This window comes from Nannospalax galili, unplaced genomic scaffold (genome assembly GCF_000622305.1).
Source record: "Nannospalax galili isolate Female #2095 unplaced genomic scaffold, S.galili_v1.0 scaffold100, whole genome shotgun sequence".
Classification (NCBI taxonomy): domain Eukaryota; kingdom Metazoa; phylum Chordata; class Mammalia; order Rodentia; family Spalacidae; genus Nannospalax; species Nannospalax galili.
The window spans coordinates 4,576,001-4,590,175 of record NW_008352891.1 but is presented as its reverse complement, the minus strand read 5'-3'; positions in this window follow the sequence as shown (position 1 = coordinate 4,590,175).

The following is a 14,175-nucleotide window of genomic DNA, read 5'->3' as shown; positions in this document are numbered from 1 at the left end:
GAGAGAGAGAGAGAAAAGAGCCAAAAGAAACCAGGTTGGCAGGTGGGCCTAGGGAGAGAATTTTATATCCTTCCAGATGAAACATGAGGTTTGGGGTTCTTTTTTCTTTTTTCTGAGAAAGGGTCTCACTATGTGCCCCTGGCTGGTCTGAAACTCAGTACATAGACCAGGCTGGCCTTGAACACACCGAGATCCACCTGCCTATGCCTCTGGAGTGCTGGTAGTAAGGGCGTGCACCACCCCACCCAGCTTTCTTGCTACCATTCTTTAAACAACAGAGTATAACAGATATCCACATGTCATTTATATCACATAAAAAATGACAGGGTCCCTCGAGATGACAGCACACAGAGGGTATGCACCAAGCCTATGTGATAACAGCACATGGAGGCTGTGCACCAGTCCTGTGCAGTAAGAACACACGGAGGCTGTGCACTGGTCATGCAATAACAGTACACAGAGGCTATGGATTGAGCCTGTGCAATAAGAGCACATGGAGGCTATGCACCGAGCCTTTGAAATACTTATGTGACCCTCTTATAAGAGACTTGAGCATCTAAAACCAGTACTTTATGGATACTGAAGGACAACTGGTTTCCTGCTGTTCCTTCCTATTGGACCTACTCAGTAAAACTGCTGCTCCAGTCACTTAAACCAGGATCAGATATAGCTCAGTGGCAGAGCACTTACCCATCATGCACAAGGCCCTGGGTTCAAGCCCCAGCACCTAAGGATGATGCAATGACGGCTTCCACTAGAGACTCCAGAGTCACAGCTACAGCCACTGGACCAGCAGCCCCCAGCACAGGTGGACAGCTGAACACATTGCAGCTTCCTCAAAATAAGCTCACTGCAGGTTACTGACAGGTGTGCACGGCAGAGATTGCTGCCACTCTCTTCTTCCTTAGAAACAGGGTCCTGCTTCTAAGATGGGCGCATTGCCACCTGAGAATGAAGACTGTATTCCCCAACTTTTCTTGCAACTAAGTGTAGCCACAGGATCAGGTTCTGACCCATGGGATACAAACAGAAGAACATACTGACTTCTTGGAGTGGTTCTTAGGTGGTTGCTTCTTGCCTTTTCCTTTCTGCTGCTGAGACTGAGGTCATAATGGCTGGAGCTCTGGCAGCATCTTAGACTGTGAGGTTTGCTGTGATATCCAGCAAAACAGAAGACAGAGGAACTCAGTTTCCAGGTGGCTTCACAGAGCCACCACACCAGCCCTGGAATGCCTGTCTCTGGGCTTCTTGTTGGGATGATAAAAAACTTTGTGTTTAAACCTCTTTACCCACTGTTGCTAGCAGTGAGCTTAACCCTGAGTCTCTGACATCCCAACTTGTCTGTGCACCAGGCGAGGTCACCTGCACCACTTTCTTCTCCCTGTGCTCATGTCCTGTGTGAATGCCTCAACGTCCAAGAACAGGTCACTCCATGTTTTATTGGACTTTGTTCTTTCTTTCCTTTTAAGGCAGTATAGCATTGGTGATGTGTTTAAGAAAATAACAACAGCTGGGATGAGGAGAGAGCTCACTTGAAAAACTGCTTGCCACTTAAGCATTAGGATCTGGTTCAGATTCCCAGAACCCACATTAAAAAAATTGGGGCTGGTGGCACATGCCTGTGACATGCACTGGGGAGATGGAGACAGGTGGTCTCTGGGGCTTACTAGTCAGGTACTCTAGCCTAATCAGTGAGCTTCAGGCCAGTGAGAGACACTCTCAAAATACAAGATGGACTAGAGAGATGGCTCAGCAGTTAAGAGCACCGGCTGCTCTTACAGAGGTCCCAGGTTTGATTCCCAGCACCCACATGGCAGCTAACAACTGTCTGTAACTCCAGTTCTAGGGGAATCTGATGTCTTCTTCTGACCTCTGTGGGCATTCCACACAACATGGGTGCACTTAGCACATGCATGCATAACACTCTTACACATAAAATAAAAATATATATTTTTAAAAGGTGGACAAATGTCTGTGCATGGTGGCACACACCTTGAATCCCAGCACTTGGGAGGCAGAAGTAGGCAGATCTCTGTGAGATTGAGGCCAGCCTTGTCTACATAGTGAGTTCCAGGCCAGCTATGTAGGCCATAGGGAAACCCTGTCTCAATAAGACCAAGAAAAAGCATTGTCATTTCAGAAAGTGTAGGTAGCTCAGGAGTAAAAAGGGATTTTTCTGCTCTAAGACTGGTGATGCAGTATGCCAGGTGGAAGGAAGGAGATTTGGGACCAACTATGTCCCCTCACTGTAAGGATCTCTCCAGACCCCCCAGGTGATCTGGGATCAGTAACAAGCATCCAAAGGACATGACATATTTATTGCTCCTCTGGGCCTCAGTTTCCTCATCTTTCAAGACAGGATCTTGGGTTCTTCTGGGGTTGAAAACTGAGTGACTTTATGACCCAGTTGCAGTGACTGACTCCACCGAGGACTGGAACAAGTGCTGGGTGGCAATTCTCGGCCCTGCAGGTCACTGTGGGTCTTGATTAGCTGAGCAATTACCTCCTCGGTCCCCATAGCAACAGACGCAGATGCTCCTCTGTTTAACAGCAGCCTTCTCCTTGCCGCCTTAATGTCTTGTTCCAATGTGGAGCAAGCTTGCCATTGGTTCTCCAAGTGGTCCAGTGCTATGGCCTTTGCCTTGCCCTATAATTCTCTCAGCATGCCCTGGGCAGGTGAACCTGGGGTCAGAGACGACAGAGAGCAAGAAAGCCCGCTCCACAGAGCAACCTCTGTGCCAAAGATCTCAGTTCCACCCAGTCTGAGGCTGCAGCCAACACTGATTGTCTGGTGCCTCCAACCCCCCCCGGGTGGTTTACCCACATTGTGGAATACCACACAACCAAAAAGAGAAACACTAGAATCATGACACTTTGTGAAACAAGCCATACACAGAAGGACAGAGACTGAACTATTCCAATTATGTGCCACCTGAGAGCAGGCCAGTCCAGAGAGAAAGTGAAGCAGAGGCCCCCAGGGCTGGGGTGGGGGGTTATTGTGGTTGGGTACAACATTAATGTTGGACGTGGTAGAGACTTCTAGGGTATAGAACGTGCAGAGGGCTATGTGGCTTTGTGGCTGTTCTTGGTGCCACTGAAGCACACACTTCTGAGAGAGTACCATAAGTTTTATGGTTGCGTGTCTTTTCCTGGGGAGACCTGAAAAATTGTCTATTCACCCCAGATACCAATAACAAAAAGAGTTATTCTACTCAAGTCTGGTTTGGTGGGCCAATGAGTTTATTGGGCTTACTTATAGGAGCTGGGTGATCTCGAATAGCTGTAGCACCAAAAACTCTCACCCAGCAGGGGTGAGGAACTCTCAAAAGCTGGATAGGTGGAGGTCCCTTTGCGTAGCCCTCTACCTCCTATTACTCTAGCACCCCAGCTAGGGCAGAAGTACACAAAGCTGAGGGTGGGGACAGAGAGAACAAGTGACTGAAACCTCAGGGTGGTCTGATGACGTTCCCCATTCCTTCTAGATTCCTAACCAGAATGTTAATGGGCTAGATCTTGTGAAGGTCTACAGCAGGTATCGCAGCTGCTCTGATTTCAAGATGGTAGTAGCCATGCGATGTCCAAGGATGGTGCTCCATAACAATTATGTTATAGTTTTATTATGTTTTTAAGTTTTTAAAAATTATTTTTATTTTATTTTGTGTGTATTTTGTATTTATTTTATGTGTTTTGCCTGCATGTATATAAGTGTACCATGTGAGTGTAAGGTCTGCAGAGGCTAGAGGAGGGCATCAGATCCCCTGGAACTGAAAGAAGGGTCAGTTGTTGCTACCATGTTGGTGCTGGGAACTGAACCTGGGTCCTTTTCAAACATAGCCAGTGCTCTTAACCACTGAGCCATCTCTCCAGCCCCCCCTTTTTTTTTTTTACTGCAGCCCCCTTTTTTATTACATTCGGGTGTGTGTGTGTGTGTGTGTGTGTGTGTGTGTGTTTGTAGGTGCCTACATGTGACAATCAGAGAATAACTTTCAAGAGTCAGTTCTCTCCTTCTACCATGTGGGTCTCAGGGATCAAACTTAGGTCACCAGATTTAGTAACAAGTGCCATTAACTCTGAGCCATCTCACCAGCAACATACCACAGCCTAGGGGACCTGGGGGAGGTATGGAAAGCTGGGTGGGAGGGTGCCTGGGTTTTAAAGACATGGAAAAGCCACTTCCTAGATCTACTATTTACCCCAGGGATCCTGCCTCAGGGGTATCTGGCGCCACTCTGAGCCCTCATCTCCCCTTGATAGAGCTGTCTTCAGCAGACTAGACAGCCTGCTCCTCTGTCACCAGCAGAGACAGATGACTGTTATTAAGGAGGAAGACATGGTCCATTTTTCATCTTGGACATTTGAAATGTAGCAGGTTCTGGTGACCAGAGTTCCCTTCCTACAGGATGTGACAGGCCACTTAGGAAGCCACCACTGGAATCTTATTTTCATTCAATTCATAGAAGGCAAGCACAGTTTGGGGCAGTGAAGCAATATAATTTTAACACTAAATGACTTGGCTTCCCCATTGACAAGACAGCTGCAGCGGATGCAATCTGTCAGCTCATTAGGCAATCAATATTGGCAGGGGGTACACAGCTCAGCTCCACCTGCAGCAGCCCATGGACTGGCACAGTGAGGAGAGCAGCAGGGGCCAAAACCAGCTGACCTCTTACCATCCTCTGAAGCCACACAATGCCATGTGTCTCTGTTGCAGCAGCCACTACATCATCTCCAACACACAGACACACACAATACATGGTGATTGTCATGCCAAACTCTCCATCTTGTATGATAAAGACCTGGGGTTAGGGAGATGACTCAGCTGATAAAGTGCTTGCCTAACAAGCATGAGTAGCTGAGATTGGTCCCCAGAACCAGTGTCGGGGAGGCAGAGACAAGTGGATCCCTGGGGCTTACTGCCCAGCCAATCTAGCCTACTTGGCAAGCTCCAAGCAAGTGAGAGACCCTGCTCCAAAAACATGGTGGATGGTGCCTCGCTTCTTCACTTGCAGGCAGCACAGACTCAAAGCAGAATTTTGTCCCTGCATCCCCAATAGCAGGTGTGTGGCATCTTCATCTGGTAAGGACTGTGTAGGGCTCTGAGCATCTCTGTAACTTAAATAGGCAGAACAGATCTCTCTCTCTCTCTCTCTCTCTCTCTCTCTCTGTATGTATGTGTGTGGCATGTGTATATGTATGTATGTGACAGAGAAAGAGAGACAGACGAGATTTATCATAAAGCAGGGCATTCTGAGAAGGCAGGGGAATTAGAGAGGCTGGATAGGAGATAGAGATTTTCCAGGCCAAGGACAATGAAAGACACATGGAGAGCTGGTGGCCTGGGCCTGGGCCAGTCCAGAGCTCTGCTGACAGAAGCAGCATTGCTAGATGCGTGAGCAGTGGGAACATTAGAGTCCTAAAGCTCTACAAGGAGCAGGGATCACACCTGCCATGGGACTGCTCAACGTCTTCTAGCAGGTGCATCCCTTCCTGCGGATACAGCGTAAGAGTGTGACATTGTCATTAGACCATCCATGTTCATTGCACTCTACTGTGTGCTAAGTCCTGTACTGAGGACTACACATGTATCTCTCTCTCTCTCTCTCTCTCTCTCTCTCATATTCTATTGATTCTCTACTCTCAATTCTTTGAACCATAGTAATATACCCACAGAACTCAAAATGAGGCTTTGGTGTCATTTGGGATACTTTCAAATGTTCCCCCATACCCATCTAACCCATTATAGAACAAGAACTTCATGGTGGTTAATCTTAATTATCAACTTGATGGCATTTAGAATCACTATGGAAACACTTCTGGGTGGGTATGTCTATGAGGGTGTTTCCAAAAAGGTTTCACTAGGGAGGGAAGACCTACTCTGGATGTGTGTGGCACCATTACATGGACTAAATCAAAGGGAAATGTGAACCAGTTGTTGTGGTGCATGCTAGTAGGATATACTGTAAAGGCAGAGGCAGGAAGATTACAAGTTCAAGATCAGTCTGGGCTCCAAAAGGAAAGGATAAGCTGAGCAGCAGCCTTCATCTCTCTGTGCTTCCTGGCTGTGAAAGCAATGTGACCTGCTGCCTATTCTCCTGCCACCACACCTTCTCTGCCATGACCGACTGTACCCTCAAACTGTGAGTCAAATAAGCCCTTCCTTATTTAAATTGCTTTTGTCGGTATTTTTGTCGTAGTGACAAAGAAACTTACACATACATGATGGTTGCCACTTTTGCTAAAGGTAAATCATGAAATGTCTCTGAAAAAGAAGTTATAAAATGTCCAGGCCATTCTACTTCCTGAATACCTTCTCAGTCCTTCCTCCTCCCTCTGCCCCAGCACCCCTTGGGCAGGGGCTGCCCTCACCTCCTATGTCTTTGTCTTGGCTCCAGAGCTGGTCAGCAACCTCTGCCCTCCCCCAGCTTTCAGCAGTGGTACCAGGAGTGGTTCTGGGGAAACAGAATTGTAAATATGGCCAGATACAGTGGCACATACCTTTAATCCCAGCACTCAGGAGGCAGAGGCAGGCAGCTCTCTATGAGTTTGAGGCCAGCCTGATTTACATAGTGAGACCCTATAAAATAAAAAAAATTTTAAAAAATCATACAGATAAATTTCTCTAGTGGGCTTGGTAGTATATGGAGGTGGCTCTCCAACTCAGTGAAACCCAGTGGTATGCCCCCAGTGTTTCTTTATTCCCTGAGGTTGACAGTCAGAATTAACAATCATAGAGAAACCAAAATGATCACTTGATATCTTCTGTAGAAATCCAGACATTATCTAATTCCAGATTTTCTTATTCCATGGAGTTTATATCTTTCATTGCATTTAAGTCATTTAACAGTTCTGCAAACTGTACACACCACCACAACACAGATGGACCTGGCCCACTAACGTGCAAATTAAATCTCTCAGGTAGAACAATTCATTTTCCCCCTCTCTTCCCATGGGAAAAGAGTTTACATCTACTTGTAACTTGTTTTATTGTGTATTAATTTGTTTATTTATTGAGACAGATTTTCATGGCCTTGAGTCCACTATGTAGCCATGGATATACCTTGAACTTCTGATCCTCTTGCCTCTACCTCCTGAATTTTCTGCCACATGCCCATTTTTTAAATGCAGTCCTGGGGATCAAACCTGGGCCTCATGCATGTTAGGCAAACATTTTGCAAACTGAGCTACAGCCCTGGCCTGTTTTTTTTTTTTTTTTTTTTTTGTAGCATTCTTTATTTCCCTGTGTACCTGACTCTGTGGATTTTTCCTTACATTGTTCTAATATTTCTCTGGTTCCCTTATTATTTGATGAGTTAAGTAAGATCTTTGACATATATTCTCTTTATATTTCTGTGACAATTCCCATCACACACTCTTTTAGAACATACATCAGGAAGTTTTGACTCAAGTCATTGAAAACTCTGACTCAACTGGTTCAACAGGAGGCGAGATTTATTACCCAGCATAATAATCAGGGCAAAGGAGGCTGCTCAGGGGCAACTCAGCAAAGACATGGTAAGGCAAGGTTCTGTCCCTTGGCTGTCCTTTGCCCAGCTCATCTCACACTGCAGGTATGGCTTCGTCCTGGAGACAAGCTTGCTGCTGTAGTCTGGTGCCTCAAGCAGGCCTGATGCCAAGTGCAAGGTCAAGAAAAGCCCATCTTCCCAAGCATCTTGTTATGAGCAGTATTGTCCCTCGATGCTTCTAGACAACTGTCCCAGGGTCCACCTCTGAACCTGATACTATGAGGGGCTGACATTGGAGTAACTGGCTCAATGTGGCAGAAGGTCATGCCACCAAGGGGGTCGACCTACATAAATCATGCATTGGTTGAGAAGACAAGAGTATAGTTATTAGTTAATAACACCCCAAACCATTGCAAACAGTCAACTCTTCGGCCTTGAAACACGGTCCTCCACAAAAAGTATAGTTAGTGAGCACCCACAACCGTAGGAAACAGTCGGCTCTTCTCAGTGCTTTGTCCTTCAATCACAGGCCCCCATGCCCAGGTCAGGCTCTGATAGAACCTCCTAGCTCAGAGCCCCTACGCTCCCTTCACATCCACTTCCCTGGAGTCTAAGAACCCAGGAGAGAGACGGAGCTCTCCAGTCATTGGTTCTCTACACTCTCAAGAGAAAAAGCAAATAACAGTGTTTTCACAAAATACTGTTTCATTTTCTTGTCATAAAATTCGAGCAGAAGGCAACTGCTGGCACAGGAGCAACACCAGCTCTCTATGGCTGAGCTTCCTCCTCCTCTGTCACCATAGAACCAGGACAGGATGGCTGTGGCACCTTCACCATGGGGCTGAGCCTTGTGGGAAGGAAGGAGGCAGAAAGTGGGCAGAAGGGAAAGCAAATGGGGTCTGCTGGCAAAGTCAACCCCCGTTTACCTGAAGCGTCTCCCCAACCTCCACCTTCCACATGTGCATAGCCTCCACTATGTGATACACAGAGCCACCCTTCTAAGTACCAGTCTGTAGCACACTGCTTCAGAAGCACCTGAGAGAGCCCTGCCAGTACTGAGGAGTAGAGAGGGAGGAAAGGGTGGGAAGCACCAAGTTTCTGTGACACATGCCCGCATGCACCCACCTCATGGCCAGAGACCACGACCCTCCCCCGTGCCTAACACCTGGTCTCAGGCAGGCTGCCACCCGCAATCCCAAACCTGTGGCTCTATTTCTTTCTGCCCTTCACCCACCCATTTCACCAGAGAGACTGGCTGCCTCCTTCATTCAGGCCCCCCACATGCAGGAAGTAAAGTCCAACAGGAGCAGAGCTTTCCAAGCAAGAAGCTGGGATGCAGTAATTGATACCAGGCACTGCAGTGCCTCTTCCTTGTTATGTGGGTTCTGGGGACCGAACTCAAGTCTTCATGTTTGTTCAGCAAATACTTTGCTGTCTGAGCCATCATCGCTCCTGCTCTCAAGCATGCACCTATGGCTTCATGGAGTGTGCTCTATGATCGATTAACTGAGGAAGAGAAGACGAGGGCCTGGTTTATGGATGGTTCTGCATGCTATGCAGGCACCATCCAGAAGTGGACAGCTGCAGCATTACAGTCACTTTCTGGCACAACCCTGAAGGACACCGGTGAAGGAATTCTTCACAGTGGGCAGAACTTTGGGCAGTACACATAGTCGTGCATTTTGCTTGGAGGGAGAAATGGCTGGAGGTGTGATTATATATACTGATTCATGGACTGTAGTTAATGGTTCAGCTGTATAGTCAAGGATTTGGAAGGAGCATGACTAGAAAATTGGTGATTAAGATATTTAAGGAAGAAGTGTGTGGATAGATCTCTCCAAATGGGCAAAGGATGTGAAGATACTTGTGTCTCATGTAAATATTCATCAAAAGGTCATTTCAGCAGAGGGTAAGTTCAGTAATCAAGTAGATCAGATGACCCAATCTGTGGCTAGGCAGCCTCTTCCTTCAGCTATCCCTGTCATTGCTCAATGGGCCCATGAACAAAGTGGCCATGGTGGCAGAGATGGAAGTTATGCATGGGCTCGACAGCATGGACTCCCACTCACGAAAGCTGACCTGGCTACAACTGCTGCTGAGTTCCAGATCTGCCAAGAGCAGAGACCAACACTGAGCCCCCAATATGGCACTGTTCCCCATGGCAACCAACCTGCAACCTGGTGGCAGGTTGACTACATTGGACCACTTCTGTCTTGGAGGGGACAGCGTTTTGTCCATACAGGAATAGACACTTATTCTGGTTATGGATTTTCCTTTCCTCCATGTAATGCTTCTGCCAAAACTACCATCTAGGGACTTATAGAATGCCTTATCCAACATCATGGTATTCCACACAGCATCACTTCTGAACAGGAAACTCACTTCATAGCCAAAGGAGTGACAGTGGACCCATTTTCATGGAATCCACTGGTCTTGCTATGTTCCCCACCATGCTGAAGCAGCTGGCTTGATAGAACAATGGAATGTTCTCTTAAAGACACAGTTACTGGGCCAATTATGTGACAATAGCATGAAGGGCTGGGGCAGGGCCCTCCAGAAGGCAGTGTATGCTTTGAATCAGAGTCCAATATGTGGTACAATTTCTCCTATAGGCAGGATTCATGGGTCCAGGAATCAAGGAGTGGAAGTGGGAATGATTCCATGCACTATCACCCCTGGTGACCCACTAGGAAAATTTTTGCTTCCTGTACCCTCTACTTTGCACTCTACTGGCTTGGATGTTTTGTTTCCAGAGGAGGGAGTGCTTCTGCCAGGAGAGACAACAAACATTCATTGAACTGGAAGCTAAGACTTCCCCCTGGACACTTTGGGCTTCTGATGCTCTTAAGTCAGCAAGCTAAGAAAGGAATAATAGGAGGGGTGATTGACCTAGACTTCCAGGGGGAAATTGGACTTGTTCTCCACAATGGAGGTAATGAAGATTATATCTGGAAGGCATGGGATTCCTTAGGGCGATTTTTGGTGTTACCATGTCCTGTGATTAAGGTCAATGGGAAACTGCAACAACACAATCCCCCTTTGCAAACTGAGCTACAGCCCTTGCCTGTTTTTTTTTTTTTTTTTTTTTTGTAGCATTCTTTATTTCCCTGTGTACCTGACTCTGTGGATTTTTCCTTACATTGTTCTAATATTTCTCTGGTTCCCTTATTATTTGATGAGTTAAGTAAGATCTTTGACATATGTTCTCTTTATATTTCTGTGACAATTCCCATCACACACTCTTTTAGAACATACATCAGGAAGTTTTGACTCAAGTCATTGAAAACTCTGACTCAACTGGTTCAACAGGAGGCGAGATTTATTACCCAGCATAATAATCAGGGCAAAGGAGGCTGCTCAGGGGCAACTCAGCAAAGACATGGTAAGGCAAGGTTCTGTCCCTTGGCTGTCCTTTGCCCAGCTCATCTCACACTGCAGGTATGGCTTCGTCCTGGAGACAAGCTTGCTGCTGTAGTCTGGTGCCTCAAGCAGGCCTGATGCCAAGTGCAAGGTCAAGAAAAGCCCATCTTCCCAAGCATCTTGTTATGAGCAGTATTGTCCCTCGATGCTTCTAGACAACTGTCCCAGGGTCCACCTCTGAACCTGATACTATGAGGGGCTGACATTGGAGTAACTGGCTCAATGTGGCAGAAGGTCATGCCACCAAGGGGGTCGACCTACATAAATCATGCATTGGTTGAGAAGACAAGAGTATAGTTATTAGTTAATAACACCCCAAACCATTGCAAACAGTCAACTCTTCGGCCTTGAAACACGGTCCTCCACAAAAAGTATAGTTAGTGAGCACCCACAACCGTAGGAAACAGTCGGCTCTTCTCAGTGCTTTGTCCTTCAATCACAGGCCCCCATGCCCAGGTCAGGCTCTGATAGAACCTCCTAGCTCAGAGCCCCTACGCTCCCTTCACATCCACTTCCCTGGAGTCTAAGAACCCAGGAGAGAGACGGAGCTCTCCAGTCATTGGTTCTCTACACTCTCAAGAGAAAAAGCAAATAACAGTGTTTTCACAAAATACTGTTTCATTTTCTTGTCATAAAATTCGAGCAGAAGGCAACTGCTGGCACAGAAGCAACACCAGCTCTCTATGGCTGAGCTTCCTCCTCCTCTGTCACCATAGAACCAGGACAGGATGGCTGTGGCACCTTCACCATGGGGCTGAGCCTTGTGGGAAGGAAGGAGGCAGGAAGTGGGCAGAAGGGAAAGCAAATGGGGTCTGCTGGCAAAGTCAACCCCCGTTTACCTGAAGCGTCTCCCCAACCTCCACCTTCCACATGTGCATAGCCTCCACTATGTGATACACAGAGCCACCCTTCTAAGTACCAGTCTGTAGCACACTGCTTCAGAAGCACCTGAGAGAGCCCTGCCAGTACTGAGGAGTAGAGAGGGAGGAAAGGGTGGGAAGCACCAAGTTTCTGTGACACATGCCCGCATGCACCCACCTCATGGCCAGAGACCACGACCCTCCCCCGTGCCTAACACCTGGTCTCAGGCAGGCTGCCACCCGCAATCCCAAACCTGTGGCTCTATTTCTTTCTGCCCTTCACCCACCCATTTCACCAGAGAGACTGGCTGCCTCCTTCATTCAGGCCCCCCACATGCAGGAAGTAAAGTCCAACAGGAGCAGAGCTTTCCAAGCAAGAAGCTGGGATGCAGTAATTGATACCAGGCACTGCAGTGCCTCTTCCTTGTTATGTGGGTTCTGGGGACCGAACTCAAGTCTTCATGTTTGTTCAGCAAATACTTTGCTGTCTGAGCCATCATCGCTCCTGCTCTCAAGCATGCACCTATGGCTTCATGGAGTGTGCTCTATGATCGATTAACTGAGGAAGAGAAGACGAGGGCCTGGTTTATGGATGGTTCTGCATGCTATGCAGGCACCATCCAGAAGTGGACAGCTGCAGCATTACAGTCACTTTCTGGCACAACCCTGAAGGACACCGGTGAAGGAATTCTTCACAGTGGGCAGAACTTTGGGCAGTACACATAGTCGTGCATTTTGCTTGGAGGGAGAAATGGCTGGAGGTGTGATTATATATACTGATTCATGGACTGTAGTTAATGGTTCAGCTGTATAGTCAAGGATTTGGAAGGAGCATGACTAGAAAATTGGTGATTAAGATATTTAAGGAAGAAGTGTGTGGATAGATCTCTCCAAATGGGCAAAGGATGTGAAGATACTTGTGTCTCATGTAAATATTCATCAAAAGGTCATTTCAGCAGAGGATGAATTCAATAATTAAGTAGATTAGATGACTTGTGCTATGGACAATCAGCCTCTTTCTTCAGCTATCCCTGCCATTACTCAATGGGCCCATGAACAAAGTGGCCACGGTGGCAGAGATGGCGATTATTCATGGGCACCATAGCATGAACTCCTACTCACCAAGGCTGACCTGGCTACAGCTGCTGCTGAAGGCCAGATCTACCCACAGCAGAGGCCAGCATTAAACCTCTGATATGGTGCTATTCTTCAGGGTGACCTGTCAGCAACCTGGTGGCAGGCTGACTACACTGAACCACTTCTGTCATGGAGGGGACAGTGCTTTGTCCTTACAGGAATGGACACTTATTCTGGTTATGGATTTGCATTTCCTACATGTAATGCTCTGCCAAAACTACCGTCCAGGGACTTACAGAATGCCTTATCTACCATCATGGCATTCCGCATTGCTTCTGACCAGGGAATTCACTTCATAGCCAAAGAAGTGCAACAATGAGCCCATGGTCATGGAATCCACTGGTCTTACCATGTTCCCCACCATCCTGAAGCAGCTGGCCTGATAGAATGGTGAAATGGCCTCTTAAAGACACTGTTACAGCATGAATTAGGTGGCAATAGCCTGGAGGCTGGGGCAGGGTCCTCCAGAAAGCAGTATATGCTTTGAATCAGTATCCATTATATGGTACTGTTTCTCCTATAGCCAGGATTCACAGGTCCAGAAATCAAGGGGTGGAAGTAAGAATGAGTCCATTCACTATCACCCCTAGTGACCCACCAGGAAAATGTTTGCTCCTGTACCCAAGACTTTGTGCTCTGCTACCCTTGAAGTTTTGGTTCCAGAAGGGGGAGTGCTTCTGCCAGGAAACACAACAAACATTGAATTGAACTGGAAGCTAAGCTTCTCCCTGGCCACTTTGGGTTTCTGATGCCCTTAACAGGCTAAGAAAGGAGTATTAGGAGGGTTAATTGATCCAGACTACCAGGAGGAAATTAGACTCTTTCTCCAAAATGGAAGGGAGAGAGATTATTTCTGGAAGGCAGGAGATTCCTTAGAGTGTATTTCGGTATTACCATGTTGTGTGATTAAGGTCAATGGGAAACTGCAACAATCCAATTCAGAAAGGATAACAAATGGCCCAGACCTTTTAGGGATGAAAGTATGGGTCACTCCTCCAGGGAAAGAGCCAAGACCTGCAGAGGTGATTGCTGGTGGTGGAGGAAATACAGAATGGGTAGTAGAGGAAAGTAATTATAAATATCAGCTGAGGCCATGTGACCAGTTGCAGAAACAAGTATTGTAGTTGACATGGATGTTTCTGTCCTATTTTGTTAAGAATATGTTTGTACATATGATATATTAAGCAGATATTTATGTTTTGTTTCCTTTTAAAACTTGTATTTGAGGGTGCCATCTGGGAAGTGGGTGTATAGTTGAATAAAATGGTTTGGGATGTTCTGTGTGATATACACAC